The 18839-nt window shown below is 33.0% G+C and overlaps 1 pseudogene; it reads right to left on the bottom strand.

Annotated features, from left to right (window-relative positions):
• The window catches only part of LOC128203496 (G-protein coupled receptor dmsr-1-like), a 31025-nt pseudogene that overhangs the window by 11588 nt on the left and 598 nt on the right, over positions 1 to 18839 (bottom strand).

Below are 18839 nucleotides of genomic sequence, written 5' to 3'. Positions count from 1 at the left end.
GGCCATTTTTGTGGGCTGTTCTATAGACACCATTTACAGCTACAAGGAAAACTTTACTTTGTCAAATTATTCCAATGCATAAGGAAATAATGGCTCTTCAAAGGTTTGCGGCTTACCATTTGAGGGGAATGGCTGTTTCTGCTTTTTTTATGAAAATACCACAGGTGCTAATACTCTCATTCATTTAGTTTAATATATCATTGGCAAACTTTCAGCATGTGTTGCATATAGCCTTTAGTTGAACTATAGGAGTTTTGAAGTCTGTTTCTGAAAAAATGTTGCTTAAATAGGCTCAAGTCCACAGTTATCTGCCCCCCGTTGACCAAGATCCGGATGTGAATATAGAAAAAAGAGTGCTTGTGTTCAAGTATCAATATTTTATTAAAGTTGAATAAAAGAGAAGAAACAGGTGGCCTTTTTGCATAGAGCTTAACATAATTTGACACTGTATTGCAAAAACTTATAGTTTTCAGTGTAAAAATTGGAAAAATCATTGCTTGTGGAACTTTGTAAATTGGTTGTTTGTAGCCTTATTCCGTCTTGACCTCAGGGTCATGTCTTACTACTCAATTTTGTGAGAAAACGATATAGTCCACCCTATGTTTTCTTGTTATTAAATTTTGTGTCTTGGATTGTTCTACAGCAGCCAGTTACTTGTTTTTCAATTGTTTAAAAGTAAGAAGGCAAGTTAGTGTCTAAATGAAACATATATTAAAAATAACTGTGGTCTCACGCCACATAGCATGTGCTTCTAAAAATAGGCATTTTTTGGTTTCCCCAAGTCTGAGGTGGTAAGCGCTTATTAAAATGTATTCTGAATCTGGTTACAACCGGTGTTTGCCTTATTTCTAAACAGTATTTGCAACAAAATGACAGCTATTAAATGTGAATAAACAATAATTACAGAATAAATTGATTAAACTTGAAAGTTGTGTTTATAGGGTAAAAATCTTATATATGTATATAAATGTAACTGTTTTCGGTATAATAAAATAAATATTGCATGGCTTCCAGTGTGACAGTACATATTGTCAATATTCGGGTAAATATTTATATAATGACATATTTTGGGATATTACTCGGAATTTACTTCATATTTCCGTCCCAAAAACGATGTTTTATGCATTTTTAATAAACCGTTAGTAACGGTTCAAGCCATAAAACATTAAATTTGGATTGGAAATATGAAAAACTGCGATCTGATCTTTTGTCAGCAGTCTTTCATCACTGGTAAGCAGATATTTACACACAAAAAAATCTAATTCCAAGACAAAAATTTAAAAAAAAAGTTGTCAAAACAGTAAATCTGTGAGAGTGCAGCTTTAAGTAACAGCAAAACTTTTACTGCATTTTGATATTTTCCTCCATAATCAAATGTGTGCAGAAATGACAACCTCAAATAAGTGGATTTTTCTTTATTTTATATCAATGCTTTAAAGGAAAACAATCAAAAGCAAAAAGTACTTGCTTTAGTTCATGTACAAGCAGGAAAGTTATTAACCACTTCTAAACTTGACAATCATGTACATTACACTGCTTAATTAAGACCATGTAGTAGTAAATTTCAATCCATTCTTTTCCAATAGATTATCAGTTATTTTTAGTGTAAGCCTTAAATATATTTTAGCATTAACTTATTCATTCACTTATGTTACCCTCCACATTCAAATGATAAAACATTTGAAACATGTAAGGCTCACTTTTGTTTTCATTTTCAATTAAAAAAAATTCATGCATTTTTCTGTTACATTTTTATATATTTATTTTCTAATTACAGACTTATTCTACAATTATACTATAAACGAAACACTTATAAATGTGATGGAAATATATTGCAGATATTGAAATGCGCTTTAAAAAATATACTAGGTTTTGAAAATGGAATAAACCCCTTAAATCTTTTGGTTTGAAAAATGAAGTTTTAATAAAAGTTGAGTAATGTTCTTATGTTTGACCCTTCCCTCAATGGGCAATTTATTGCATTCATATTTTTTTTATAAAAAAACTTCCTTAACTTTTATTTTCTTTGTATTTTTTTCTATGTAAACAACATAGTTTTTTTTCAAATGCGATAATGGTTTTGACATGTGATATTAAAAATAATTGTTTTATTTACTGTTAATCAGGGATTATACTCATGCATTTGGTCAAAGGAATGTTTTACTGATGTTGCAGTTAAATCAACATATTTTATGAAATGGATAGTGTTGAAGTTAAATCTTCAAATATGAGTATTGAATGTTATTGTTACAAGAATATATACTCATCTTTTCCTCTTTTTTAAATGTCTTTAGTATCAGCTGAATGCTCATGTTTTATCCTTATTATAATTATATGCTACCTAGTTCTTGTTTATAATAATTGATAATATGTCTACTGCAACAGAACTGTATGCATTTCACATTACTCATTTACTATGGCCTTGTGCATATTTATCTCATATTTTAAAGCTTTAGTTTATAAATGTATGTAGATAGTGTATCTATGTAAATTAAGGACTCATAAATAAACTGTGAAATACTTACTGCTTGCTTTATGGAAGGTGTGAAAGACCGATACTTATAAGGTTTTACATCTGGTAATAGGAACCATTTCCTTCACACTACTTAGCCGATTTCTTTCACTTTGGTCTTAATTATGCACCAGTCAATTGTAACCACGCCCCCCCCCCCCCCCCCAGGTCCGGGAGTATACCGGGGATAGCCAGGGAAATGGGCCTTGTTTTTACTTTTCGGGTGTATTTGTTCAAAGGAATGTTTTACTTATGTTGCAGTTAAATCAACATATTTATGAACTGGATACTATAGTCGTAATTATGCACCAGTCAATTGTCAGATTAATCGGAGACCTAGTCCAAATAATTATACGTTGGCGGATTTTTTTTAGATTTTTGATATGGCAAATCCTTCACGTACAAATTGTTTAGTATCAAAAGTGGGTAGTTGTTCCGATCAGGATTCCGGGTTAAAGAATATAGAGTCTATAAAATATCATAAAAACAAGAAATATTACCAGATAATGTTATTTTATATTAGTTCCGTACACAAAAAATAAATATCCAACTTATAATTATGAGTTTGACGGCTATTTTCATTTAATTCTGTCAAAACATAACGATACATACATGAAGGGCACCTGCAAGGTTTCAGGGCACAGTTTTAAATCGCTCGGATCATTTCGGCCTACTGTACGCTGTACTGTACACCTGGGCTTATTGAGTATAAAAATACTAAAGTAACATGATAGGAAAAAGCTCGAACCAAAGGCTGCCGGTATACTAGCACGGCGCTCCTACAAACTAGGTTAACCGGGTGGCTAGTTATTGCCCACAAACTCGATTTTATGTCTTTTTAATATTAACCATGGGAGTTAGTCATTGGAATAAGAAGATCATAGACAATCATATTAATAAAAACGTTTTATATACAATTTAATAATAACATTAAACATTATATAATTCAAAAACAATAAATTGTCCTTGGTATGCAATAATTCCTTTAAAGGTTCATTTGCTAATGGTTAAAAATCTTTCTTCTTTTTGAAAAATCTCTTGTTCGATTGTTATCGGCTATGAAGTGTTGTTTCACATCCTGTGTCATAATTTTAAGTTCTAAACGTCTACTTTTTGCATCAAACATTTAAATCTATGTCACTTGTGTGCATTTCTTTAGTCCTTGCAGTCAAGGAAAGTTTTCATTCATATTAAAACACTTCATTTACTTTATCTCTGTTCTTGAACAGAAGCCTGCTGACAAAAAAATCAGATCACCGATTTTCATATCTCCATTTGAAAATTATAATTTTATGGCTAATTTTAAAAACGTTACTAACGGTTTAAGAAAAATGCATTAAAATATTTTTTTTAAATATGAAAATCTGTGATCCGATGTTTTGTCAGCAGACTTATATTACTTTTTTTTTTGCAGGTTTGCATAAATTGGCTCGTTCGAAGACAATAAATAAAACAGTTGTCAAAATGTTTAATCTGTGAGAATTCAGCTTTAATATCAGTCAGATATTTAAATAGTTACAATTTACTAGTACATTATTTATAAGCTGCTATTCTATGACCTGAATATTTGTTTATATACAGCACATCAGTCAGTATTTAAATGCCCTTCTTAATCACATTATGCTTTAAGCTTCATTTACTTGGACTGCTTTCAAGTTGCATATTTTAACAATTCACACTATTTGCAAAATATCATTAATGTAAATCAATAACAAACTCAACAAACCACAATTTAATGCATATTTCATAACAATCAATATGTATTTGAAGTCTTTAAGAACTACTATGAGTCTTTGGTTATTTTACCCCACCCACTTAAATGTGTACTGAAGTTGGGTATAAACGTCGAAAACGTCATTGACATTTACAAAAAACGGTAGAAATTTATAGAAAAATGTATAAACTGATGTTCCTAACAGGTTTTACTCACCTATCAATCTATTTTGCCAATTATGCTCTTCCTTTTACTCGTATCGATAACTAGGAAATTGAATGCGGAAATAAACCGGAAGTCACCTTTGTCGCAAAGCATTCTGGTCTTCTGGAATAAGGCGAATTCTTCAAACAGTTTTTACATTGATCTTGACGTTCATTTCAATATGTGAGCACAGCTGGGGTCGACCAAGCCTAATTTCGTAAGAATCTGGGCTTGAATGACCCTAACCATTTCGCTGAAATAATTTGCACTTGTCCAGCACCTGGACGACCGATATCCAGGGTAATCAAATATTTTTAGATCGATGTCCCCCCTGGCCGTCCGCCATCATAAAGCTATTTGAACGCAAAGGAAAACTAAATGAAAGTACTGTTAAAACTCAAAGTATCGGTTACTTCCTTTAGCTCTAAGTTACTGCTCTATATAAAGTTGGAAATTTACTGGATTCAAGCAAACTTTTTTTTTCGATTATTCGATTATGGAACGATGAGGTCGCCGATCGCCAAATTACGAATGTCTGCCGATATAATCGATTATCGGCGATCATCGGCCCATCACTAGTATATACCACCTGTTTCCAAAATAATGTTTTGACAGTGCTCCGTCAGACGGCTGTATTGTGAAAAGGATTGTCGAAGTGTTTTAGAAAACTAAACTCGCAATCAAAATTTGGTTAAAGAAAGAAGGTAGGGCTCCGTAATCGGCGTAGACTGCGCTATGTTTCATTTACAATGGTGAAGAAATAGTAAAGTTATCTTTGTTTGAAGTATTTTTTCAAATCAAAATATTGCCTTCCGACGTAGCATTTATGACGCAATTTATCACGTGGTATACACACACTGAAAGTATGGACTGTACTGGACTGTAGACTCGATATAAAAATAATTATACAGCTGAATAGCACATTCAAAAAAGCCTCTTCATCCTTGCCATATGAATATTAATAAATTAAGGCTCTGTGCTTAATTAACCTGAAAGAACATGTACTGAAAAGTTTGCGACTTGTTTATATAAAACCGCTAGTTGTTCTTGATGGCCTGAGAGGCCAAAAATGCCGACCGCGATGTATTGTACAACATGTGTTTCATAAAAAGAACTACGATTCCGGCAATAACACTTCAAGCCCGTAGAGGCAGCGCCTTAGTTCATATTATTTTGTTACATACGCCATTTCATAAAATAGTATCGTCGCATGAAAACACTTTAAAGATTTCATACTGTTTGTAGGTCAAATTGATTTCTTCAAAAACAACACTGCAATGCATTGATACGTAAATGGTTACCGATAGTAAAGAACAATGCAATCTAAAGATGAACATATTCCTTTAAATGTGTGATCTTTTGTCTTTGTTTCATTCCATTGTGTAAAACTGGGTCAGAATGTCAAATGATTTATTTAGTTTTAAGCAACATTTTTGTTTAGGAGTAATACGTTCATCTTTTGCGACATGTTATGGGGTATTGAAGTGTTGAAGAACTTACGAAGATGATTTTATCAGATTTATATCAAAAAGCATTATTATTTTTTTCTGCAAAGTCTGTCGTCAAAAAAAATATGTGTTTGTGCCCAACCCCAGATTACTTACTAAACAAAGTATTATGGTATATTGATGATCTTTTTCTATAAGAAAGATATGTAATAAGAAAAATGAAAACAAGTAGATTAGATTTATTTATGGTCACAAAAATGCAACCATCTTTCTTAAAAAATGCAATAACCATAAAGCCACAATACTTTGTTGAATGAGTAGTGTTGACTATTTTATAATTTACTACTCTAAACAATACATTCCTTCAATCGGAAAAACATATTGTCCAAAACTATAATCTATAAAGTCAGTAATATAACGTTTTCTATTTCTTGCCTAACTTTATCAAACCAAATTTTCAAATTTAATGTAGAATTATCGGAATACAAATATATTTTCCAACTCTTTCCACAGCGAAACAATCATAATCCATTCTTAATATCAAACTAAATGCCCCTCGGATTAAAATTATGTTTGTGTTTGAGTGATGTACATATCTTATAGTTACAGTTTGTATAGTAATACTTTTAAATACAGTTCATTACCTTCTTTAAAAGAGAAAAGACATACATATCTCAGAAATGTTGCTTGAACGAGCACCTACTTCCGGCCTGATGCAGTATTGATCCATGGAAAAAATAACGATGCTAAACGTCAAAGTGAGTAAATTCTCTTCCGAGAAAAAGCGACACAAATTTTGCGTTTCAAATCAATAGGATTTGAACTGAATTTTAAGAAAATGTATGGTTGTTATATACTGAAAACGCTAGAAATCTCAAATGTCGCTTGTTTACATTGAAATCTATTGCGAAATTGATTATTAGTGTTTAACCTTAATTATAGGCAGTTTCTTTATAAGATGTTGCTTTATTTGTGAATGTGGATGAGACTGAATTAAATAAATAAATATAATTTGAAAAAAACAACTGGTCTCTGTAAATAGTTGTGTTGGTGCGAATGATTCAGAACATCATTTTCACTTTTCTGGGTACAATCTGTTTATGATTACTAATTGGCGTTAACTAATTACCATAACAATAAGATATTTCCAATATGTTTATCAGCTTTAAACCATATATGCATGATATCTGTACTCAGATTTAAACACTCTATATCTATAAACATACACACTGAGATTCAAACACATACTATAGATCAATACTTGATTACAATTTTTGGATTGAATTTGAAATACTTTATAGGAAAAAAAACACTATATACAATTTACTAAAATATCAAAACTTATTATATAAGTAACCTAGAAAAACCTAGGCATTCTGGAATAAATACAGAAACTAATTTTGAGCAATTCTTTGCTAATTGCCGTGTTAAATTTAGGATCAAAATAAATATCTTGTACATTTAACGACAATTACTGCTGACAGTTAAGCCATTTACAGTGTTTGTCCACATAAAATGGATGTTTTAAACATACGACCTTTCCTGATGAGAATTTGTGAGTTTAAAATGTAGGCTTTAAAGCTCTTCGAAGTCATTTCCGCCCATTAAACTATAGCAAAAGACGTGTGTACCAGTTACAGTTTGGAGCATATTGAAAACTTTAATAATGTCAATATACATCATTTTGTTCTCATTGAACGAACACAACCAAATGGTTCTGTTTGTATTTGTACATTTCAGTTTTTTGAAGTCATAAACACATACGCATATCAAACATGCTAAAAAAATAATAAAATATAAGTTTTAAAAAAGCATAATATACAGCAAACAAATTCGGATGAATTCATGAGACATGAGTATACTGGAAACAACGACCAACATGAACACATTAATACATCCTTGCTATACCGATAAATATGGTAAATGTAGAAATAAAGTCTGCATAGCTCCCTTACAAACCTTTCAACATTTAAGCCTTTATATATCGCATTGACATCCAAAACATGAACTGACAAATGTGAAATGATACACTGCTTGATAGTGTATCAGTAAATACAAGATTCGTTTAATGGTCAATCTTCGCAAAAAAGCAATATTTCATGGAAAATGGCAGTATAAAACATTTAACACCACTTGACGAGTTGTATCATTCTAACAAATAAACATAACGAACATAACTTTATTCTTCTAGTTGCACATTATACTGGGAACCTTTTATCCTTTTCCCGGATTTTTATCACACCATGACAGACATAATCAATAGTAATTTGATGGTAATGTATACGTCAATGAAATGTTCAAAACGTTAAAAGGGTGCGTTGGTCCCCATTCCCAAACTAATCAATTGTGACAAAAAAGGCAACCACGTGTAAATCCCGCTCCGAATATGTATAACAAACAATATTAATCTCAACATGGCGTGTGAATGCCATTAATTTTCTCTGCAATATAATTGATTAGGTACAAACTTTGCCTCCGACCGAGAATTAAGCCCACTTGTTTTACAGATAAAAAAGTATTAATATAAATCGCAGAGAGCTTTAATGACACATTGCGGACGTGCTTACATGGTTTTTCGTTTAGATTTGTTTTTATACTTTCAGGTGACAAACACAGAGAAATACATTGAGATCAACCAACAACAAATGATGAGATCAATCGCATTATAATGTGATGCACAACGGAGGGAGGGGGTTGTATGCTCATTTTACGACGCCACAGGACTGTCAAAAGGTTTTAGGGAAAAAGAGCACAGACAGGCAGTAACCGGGGCCATAGTTACCCTAGGACTTTTTTCACGCAACAGTGTATAACACTTATATGGGAGGACCGTTTAACGTCGATCACTGTTTATACCTTTTAGTAATAAGGCGATGGGTAAAACCTGACACACGTGGTTTGTCACTCATTTAACCACTAGACCACGGATCCGCTAAGGTGACGCAATGCCTATGCTATGATAATATTCATAACTTTCCCAGATGACAAATTGTAATATGTTAAGATTGTAATCATTTAGAAAAACGTATACTGTGATGCTATTTAGGAGCAGGCTATAAGTTATATCTAGTGTGAGTGTTTCCCATCAGTACACAGCCATATACCGCCCGTTACTGATTTATACCACTTCATGACCTCTAACGGTGGCATTTGCATGCCTGGTCATATTTTTGTCCTGATGTGTTTGCCTATCAATGCTCAACAAGGTCAGTTGGTGCTTATTTTCTTTCTCCTCGGATACTACTACGGCCAGATAATGAATGTACAATTTACAAGAAATTAATACTGGCTGACCTCAGATGTTTCCGATGATTCTTTAAAATACCGTCGATTTACACGTATCCTTGCCACATATTATAAATAACTCATAAAAATATCCTCTTGTGCTCCGGTATGGTGACCCTTTTCTTTTTATAGAAAAGGTGAGAAAGCAAATCCTTTTGGAGTTTTCATCATAACCATTTCATAATCCAAACATGTAGAAGTGATTAAATGAATCTCTTTGTTTCAGGTCTAATTTTCGGATAATTAATCTAGATTTTAAAGCCTCTTTAACTCAAATTAGTGGATTAATAGCTGAAAATAACGTTAAAAAATGCACTCTAAAGGCTAGTTTATTTTAGAAGCAATTTAAACGATTGTAGAGGTGGAAACTGGTTGTTTGACTGCTTATCTTTGTATATGTTTTGTTCAAAATTCAACATTAATGGTTAAAAGAATTTTGAAATTTCAGGATGTAACTATCGTATTATTAACATTTTGCAGTTTATAAAACGACATTTTTGATGCATATCCTCGTTCTTTTGTTGATATTTAACGGCTATATGTAATCGTTTTCATAGTGCTATGCATGCAATATTTACTTTTAAATACAATAACGCATAGTTTAAAAACATTTGCCATACTACGACTGCAAGATTCCAAAAGGTTAAAGTTTTTTTAAAACTTTATTACTCTGCTGAACTTTTTTCTATACATACTCATAGTATATATGGCAGTCATTTACGAAACAGACACAAGCATCTTGATGTCCAACTCAGTTGAAGAGAGACCAAACAAAGTAATATACAAACACGACTGAAAAGAATCATCTCATTAACATTCATATATTAAACACAAAAGTAGCTGTTCCTCTTTCATGCTAGCCACATACGCGCATGTTATGCTCCCTTTTGTAAAACTCACAGCTTTATTTAACATGTGCAACATTCCTTATCATTATAATATATATTTTATCAGTACTTACAAACAAATTTGAGTGTTTTCTTACTCCGTCTTTCCTTAAAGAAAACATTACCTATACACTGCTCCATTTTCAAACTTGAGGTTGTTTATACTGATACGCCGAACGAAAACAAATTTAAGCACTTAAGGCATATACTTAGTATCAGGTGACAGTAGAGAATACAACAAATGCACGCTATTCAATTCAAACGCTTACATCCTATTAATGATCCTGTAAACCTTTCACTAAACGCAAATAATAGAGTACTTATGCACAGTTATAAATATACCATTGAACTTGTTAGAATGAAATCTTTCTTGATCATATTAATGCCTTAGTGTTAATAATCCATTTGCTATTAAAATATGTACGCTATAAAATAAGAGAAATTTTAATGTTCAACTTCATATTGTATGGGTAATCAAAATTTAATTAAAATCAGTTTCCGTCAACTACAATTTGTTATACAACGACAGGTTTAGATCATGTATATAAGTAGCCTTAGCATTGTTCAAACCTAACCTTCATTTAGTGAAAACAATTTTGATCGGTTTCAAAAGTAGGACAAAATAGTCTCACTTAGTTACTTATGATTAAGCTTGTTATAATAAGTGCGCATGGCGATTCTTTGAAACAGGTGAGTACCTGAAGGTTATGTTTATGTAACATTTTAGTGCATTTAACATTTTTATTATTCTTTTATTTTTGATGCTGATTCGTATAAGGCTAATAGGTGAAATAGTTCATTTTTTAAAACATGTTTATACACGTGAAAGAACGAGTCTTGTTTAACCCTTCTAAATTGACTGTTAACAAACTTTCAAAACGTTGTGCAATCTGTTTTTGTAATGTTGTGTGTCTCTCGTTGACCGCATATAGTTATGCGGCGCCGGTGTTTCGTTTATTGTATGTTCTCGTGTGAAGTTGTATGTCTTGCGATGATTGTATATTGATGTATGTTGTCGTGCTGTGTGTCTCTCGAGGCTGGTCTGTTATCGTGCTGGGTGTCTCTCAAGGCTGGTCTGTTATCGTGTGATGTTACGTGTCTCTCGTTGATTGTCTGCTGTCATGTGTCGTTGTGTGTCTCTCGTTGCTGGTCTGTTGTCGTGTGACTTTGTGAATTTGTCATTAATGGACTGTTATTGCGTGACGTTTTGTATTGCTTGATTTTTTCGTTGCTTGTCTGATTTGCCATTGTCGTTATCTGGCTGGTCACTCGTTGTTTTACTGTCGTGGTTTGTCTGTTGTATTGTGATGGTGTGTGTCTCTCATTGTATGTCTCTCGTGGTTTGTCTGTTGTATTGTGATGTTGAGTGTCTCTCATTGTTTGTCTGTCGTGGTTTGTCTGTTGTATTGTGATGTTGTGTGTCTCTCATTGTTTGTCTGTCGTGGTTTGTCTGTTGTATTGTGATGTTGTGTGTCTCTCATTGTTTGTCTGTCGTGGTTTCTCTGTTGTATTGCGATGTGGTGTGTCTCTCATTATTTGTCTTTCGTGGTTTGTCTGTTGTATTGCGATGTTGTGTGTCTCTCATTGTTTGTCTGTCGTGGTTTGTCTGTTGTATGCCGATGTTGTGTGTCTCTCATTGTTTGTATGTCGTGGTTTGTCTGTTGTATTGTGATGTTGTGTGTCTCTCATTGTTTGTCTGTCGTGGTTTGTCTGTTGTATTACGATGTTGTGTGTCTCTCATTGTTTGTCTGTTGTGGTTTGTCTGTTGTATTACGATGTTGTGTTTCTCTCATTGTTTGTCTGTTGTGTTTGTCTGTTGTATTGTGATGTTGTGTGTCTCTCATTGTTTGTCTGTCGTGGTTTGTCTGTTGTATTGCGATGTGGTGTGTCTCTCATTGTTTGTCTGTTGTGGTTTGTCTGTTGTATTGTGATGTTGTGTTTCTCTCATTGTTTGTCTGTCGTGGTTTGTCTGTTGTATTGTGATGTTGTGTGTCCCTCATTGTTTGTTTGTCGTGGTTTGTCTGCTGTATTGTAATGTTGTGTGTCTCTCATTGTTTGTATGTCGTGGTTTGTCTGCTGTATTGCGATGTTGTGTGTCTCTTATTGTTTGTCTGTCGTGGTGTGTCTGTTGTATTACGATGTGATGTGTCTTTTATTGTTTGCCTGTCGTGGTTTGTCTGTAGTATTGCGATATGGTGTGTCTCTCATTGTTTGTATGTCGTGGTTTGTCTGTTGTATAGCGATGTGGTGTGTCTCTCATTGTTTGTCTGTCGTGGTTTGTCTGTTGTATTGCGATGTGGTGTGTCTCTCATTGTTTGTCTGTCGTGGTTTGTCTGTTGTATTGCGATGCTGTGTGTCTCTCGTTGTTTTACAGTCGAGTTTTGTCTGTTGTATTGCGATATGGTGTGTCTCTCATTGTTTGTCTTTCGTGGTTTGTCTGTTGTATTGCGATGTTGTGTGTCTCCCGTTGTTTTATTGTCGTGGTTTGTCTGTTGTATTGCGATGTGGTGTGTCTCTCATTGTTTTTCTGTCGTGGTTTGTCTGTTATATTGCAATGTGGTTTGTCTCTCATTGTTTGTCTGTTGTATTGCGATGTGGTGTGTCTCTCATTGTTTGTCTGTCGTGGTTTGTCTGTTGTATTGCGATGTGGTGTGTCTCTCATTGTTTTACTGTCGTGGTTTGTCTGTTGTATTGCGATGTTGTGTGTCTCTCATTGTTTGTCTGTCGTGGTTTGTCTGTTGTATTGCGATGTGGTGTGTCTCTCATTGTTTGTCTGTTGTTTTCTTATTATTATTTTTTATTATTCTGTATTATATTATTCTGTATAAATCAATTATGTTTTATCAAATTACTAAGATTTTTTTTTCATTTCTTAAACAATGCAAATCTTAATATATCCTATTCAACTGTTGATGACTTTTGTTATTTCGTTTACAGGAGTAAAGAGTGATTGTCCATTATTGTCTAATAACTATACAGTATTACAATATCGTAATACAATAAAAGTAATTGAAGCATGTATATGCATTATAGCTACTAACGTCATGAACTAAGGTGATGTTGATGTTTATGACCAGTAATTAGTTGCTTAATGTCATTTTTACACCGGCCGTCTGTATGAACTGTCTGTAAAAGGTTAAGAAATATATACATAAACTATTTGAACTGGCTACGATTGATATCTTGTGTGTTACTTATGGAATATAGCACGGTGTTTATATACCAATGTAATCCACAGTGATATATTACTTTCAGTTACCGCTCCACGGCTGCAAACAGTTTGTTTTTTTAGTTGTTTTCATTAATTCCGCTACTTAGAAATAATCTTATAAAAGTTAAATTTTACGACAAGTCAATCAAAAGGGCCAGTTGTAAATCGAATGATAATAGGACTAATTTTTTGTAAATTAATAAAAGCACATGGTTTCAATATTTAGTCGATTGACTGGTAATATCCACAAATTTATCGGGACAAGTTGCAGTAATTGCTTTGGCGAATGGCCAATTACCATGACGCTAATGGCAGCATCGCTCCGCCTTGTCACTTGTCGGATGTTGATTGTCTGAGTAGTCCATTCAATAACGCAACAATGTGCTTTAATTTGTCTTATCGATGAAATATAATTCCTTTTTTGGTGAATTAAGTTCTTAATTTTGCAGTAGCAAAGACGCAATGTCGATTTGAAGCAAAATGGAATGCGTGCAAGACACGACGACAGTTTAAGTTCAACGAAATTTAGATTTGCATTCCACTGTCCAAGCAATGAGTCGATACTTACATGTCAATAGATACTGGAAGAAAGCAAATTTTATTTGCAAGGTTTGAATATCAAGTTCATTATATTTACTGTACATGTTGTTTTGACTATCCATCTTACGCACTCATTGCCGAAATACACCTATCTGTCTAATTTATTATTTTAATAAGTGCAAAATATGTTTGACCGTGATTTTCCTGATGGCCATAACATTGCACATATTTGAATATGAAATACCACATTCTTGAGTTGTTCTTTATCGTGTTATGCAAGTCAATTGACACAAATAACATCTAAAATGGCGGCCATTGTAGTTCTTGCTATTATTAAGATATAATTTTAAGTACAACTATTGAACGCAAAGTACATTTGGTAGATCAGTTTAAGTACTATACAGATGTTCTATTGAAGGTACACAGCGCATTACATCAATTTCCTGGTAGTCTGCAGAATAATGATCCGCAAAATGAGGAACATTGAACGTGAGCCAGGGATTGACCTTGCTTCTATATTTAGTATCGTTTTGTTATCATATTCTATTCGTCTTTGAACGTGTACAATGTGTTTGAGTCATTTATTCAGAAAAAGAAAAAAAGAAAAACACATCGTACACCACAGTTTTGAAAGGAATAGTATACCTTATATTCTGTCATTCTCACAAACAATACTGAACACTTTGTACGTATTTCAAATAAAGAGTGTGTGTGTTTGTCCATGTGTAGGGCTATGTAATTAGATCAAAGTCGTTTAAGTATTTGCATCTTCATTCGTCAACAGTGTCACGTCAGATACTCGTTGAAACGAATGACCATTCAATGAAGCCGTCGACCTAATAACACATTGGCAAATAAAAGAAAAGAAATGGGGTAAATAACTATTGGATCGCATGTACGTTCACTGTCTTCATTTAATAAAATCGTTTGAAAATAATCCACAGAAAAAGTCATGAGTCCAATTGATATGTTAAAAGTGGCATGTTTTCTAACGAAGCAAACTATATAAGGCACCTTGTTATGAGGTCTATGTTTATGCAAATGATTGGCAGAGAGGTACTTCGTTACTGTGTGTTATGAAGTTATAGATTTAAGTTATATAATACCGCTGTTTAATGCTACAAGTGGTTGTGGAACATAAATCATAACTACATTCCTGAATGACAAGAGGTCTAACACAGCTTGAGCTCCTTGTTTCCTCGTCAGAGAAATATGCTTGTTACAAATAATTGTTCAAATTACGTATTGTTTAAAAAGATATAATTCTACGAGACAATCATTTCCTTCCTTATCGTGAGATCATTTAATTTCATTTTTCAAAAGGAATCGCGTGAATAGTCTATATACACAGCTGTTTATTGTTTGTAGATTTATATTAAAAACATTTTGAAATATAGACACAGTCTCAAAACTTTCCGGACAACCCTCGTATATGAAAATGTTGAAAAATGAGAGAAACATTTTGTCTTTTCTTGTCTTCTAGCAATCAAACTAACACGAAATTGCGAACTAAGTTACTAAGTATGTAACAATGAAGACGAAGCATGTTTTAAAGTGTCGTTCAGTTAATGTCTTTTGGTGTGCCATCTTGTAGTTTAAATGTATATCAATCTTATCTATTGTGTTTATATATGATAAGCTATAATATGTTTTCCGTTGGTTGATAAAGATTAATCAGTGAATCAAAAATGATGTTTTAATGTTTTGAAAATTTAGTCCGTTCTGTAATCCAAAATCAGGTACCAGCGCGCTCAGGGCTGAGTCACAATATAAACGATATCGCTTCTGAAATGACGTTCTATGCTCAAAGAGTTTTCTTTCTTGTTCAATTCAACCAAATATCTTTTAATACCACTTTAAGTCTTATTATGACGTCATGGAAACCAAACGTAAATACGTCACTCGTGCACGCTTAAGTTTCGGTGCTTACTCGGTTAAACATATTACAATATTACACATAAACAAGCAATTGTCGTCTGTATGGTATACATATATGAACATGTACACGTTTGTAATTCTCCCCATTTTGTTTTGTGTATGATATTCGGCCATATTGGTAAATGACCTTCTAGCAATTATGTGTAAGAAGTAACCTCATTCGTTCAACATGTAAAGCGTTTGCCGATTGGATAACATTAGACTTTATTTTCAGAATTATGTTCAAATTATCAGTCAGTACCTGTTCCTATTAGTTCACGATAAATGACATATTTAAAAATATATATTTTTGTTATGAATTTTGTGAACATTTTGTAATGCTTTGATTACGCCTCGAGTAGAAAAAACGATGAATACAAATAGATTTAACTCGTTTGCTGGATATATAGGATCGTATATGCTTTTTCGTTTGATAAAAAAAATACATTTGAGAAACAAGTTTTGGAAAACTTAAAAAGCAAGCCTTTTGCAATCTTTAATCAAAATTTCCATAATGTGTGTTTATAAAAAATGTAAGAAATACAATAATAATATTAGAAAACATATTCGTCAATAGCATGCAACATCAGACATGGCATTCAAAACATTTATATTAATAACACAAAGAGTTTAATATCTTATCTGGTAAAAGGACGAATAGTACTTTCCAATTTGATATTATTAACATAAAAACTGAACACAAGTTTCTTGGAATACATTGAAGTCCGTTCAGATCATTTCTTTCTTCTAACAAACATATTGCGAATGAAGCTAAAAAAGCAATGTATTGCCTTATAAATAGGCTAAGGCTATATTCCTACCATTTGATATGCACATGTTCTTCTTTAATCAACAGGTTAATCCAATACTATTTATGCATGTGGTTTATTGGGATTCCGAACCTTGGGAGGTTTAAGAAAAGGAAGAACTTAAATTCCTGAATCACATTCACTGCCTCCGCTCCTCTAAACCAAATTCAGCTATGTATTGCGAGACTGGAGTAATTTCTATTCAAATTAACAAAGATACAAGGATGGTTATTGTTAAAGGGGCTGTCTCAAAGATGATTAAATAGCAGGAAAAAAGAAAATTGTCAAAAAAATGACATAAACTTGGCATCGATGTGTACAATACATTGAAACTTACTAACTGAAGTACCACATAGTTTACAATTTATTTAAGTTCAGCAATTACTTCGTATTTTTCCATTCAAAAGATTACTCGGTATGTCTACCAGGTAGAATTCATTCCTTATGCGTGATTGGCTAGTTGGTGTTATCAAATGTTATTAATCAACTATTACGTATTTGACGAGATACAGAGACAATTGCGGTACCAATACCAGACAATTGAAGACAATATATGCCAGAACTCGCTCAATATCGAACAAACTCGGCCAATATCAACGAAACTCGTCTAATATGAGTTTCCTCCGTTTTTATTGGCTACGAAACTCGCCTAATATAGGATTTTAGAAATGAGTCATTTTAATTGGCTGTCGAAAGTCGCCTAAAATGAGAAATACGCTGGAAATTAATTTTAAAGGTAGCCATTTTGTTTTCCGTTTCCGACTGTATTGAAAAGTTCGTGCTTTGTATAAACCTATTTGGAATACTTTAACCTATTGAATGATTGAACAGTTTGTACGGTTTAATATAACAGTTGCATTTAACCCGTTGGTGGATTTTACGACTATTATAATTTTGTACGCCGACAAAATGGACGACGAAGGTGAAACGATTTACAAAATTAAGACGAAAAGACATGCTTCCTTACAATGTACAGTGCTTTATTAATAAGTATGTGCAATGTCACTATAAGGATGCATGTCAAAATCAGCAAAGTCAAGTCTAGAAAAGCAGACACCATGAATGAATAAGGGATAAATACGGCTTCAATGTGAACTAAAGGTAAGTTGAAAGAATGTTTTTAACCAAAACAGTAATAGTTAATTAATAAAATACACGGTCAGCTGTTTTTGCCTTCGCCCTTTCGGGCTCAGGCATATACAGCTAACCTCGGACAAATAACTAGGCCAATATGAAATTACCTAATTAATAACATTATAATATTACCGAGTTAGGTGTATAGCTTAATTATGTCACCCGGTAAGCCTTAATAGCTCAGTTAGTAAGACGTTGGACAATTTTGGCGACGCGGGTTCGAATCCGGTCACCGACACATTTTTTTTTACATTTTGGTACTTTTTTTACAATTATCATATCAAAGCGTAACACATTCTATTAGATAATTGTCCTGAGATTCGTTACAGAAAAAAACTTTTTTTAGTGCCAATCTGTGACATAGTCACTTTTATATCTAGTTAATCCTACTACAGTAAAACTGTTTTCAGTCCTTTACTATTGCATACATTGTGATTATAATGGTATGCATATTAACGGTACTCTAAATTAATACAGCCGAAATACAGTATTAAAAGATGGTAATTAAGACAGAAATATATTCAAATTGTTTATTACGTATATTTAGATGCTTTAGTTGACTGACACCCCTTAGTGATGTAAAAGTCCAATTACTGCCTTTAATCAACTTTTTGAATCAATCAAGTTCGATGACACAGAGAATATTACTTTTATACTTTGAATCTTGTTGAATGTATTCTTCGTTAAATGCAGCTGACATGGAGTACTTCATAGCGCCTCTTACCATTACACACACTGTAGTCATATATGCTCTGGGTCGTCAAGGTTTATCAAAACATGCATTTGTGGCTATTCAAACTAGAATACCAATGAAGTCAACTATTTCGGTATACGCAAGTTTGCGCTTAATATTACCTTTAATACGAAATTTTAATCAAACCCAGACTGCCTTTAAATCAACCTTTTAAAATCAATCTAGTTTTTCTCCCCCCCCCCCAAATATATTAAGTGCTAACAACAAATCTTGTTGTTTCTCCATCGCTGCGCATCGTCATTGTGTTGGTTGTACAAAGGTAATTATTTACACCATGAGGTTAATTTGAAAAGTCAGACAGCAATTGTGTGATATTTGCAAAGGTTAATATTTTCCGCTCGTGATTGCGCTTACACGAGGATATCAACACTCATGATATGACATCATACTGATGCAAATGAAATATGTTTAACAATAGTGACAT

The sequence above is a fragment of the Mya arenaria genome, chromosome 9 (genome assembly GCF_026914265.1).
Source record: "Mya arenaria isolate MELC-2E11 chromosome 9, ASM2691426v1".
NCBI lineage: Eukaryota > Metazoa > Mollusca > Bivalvia > Myida > Myidae > Mya > Mya arenaria.
This window is presented reverse-complemented; position numbering and strand designations above follow the sequence as displayed.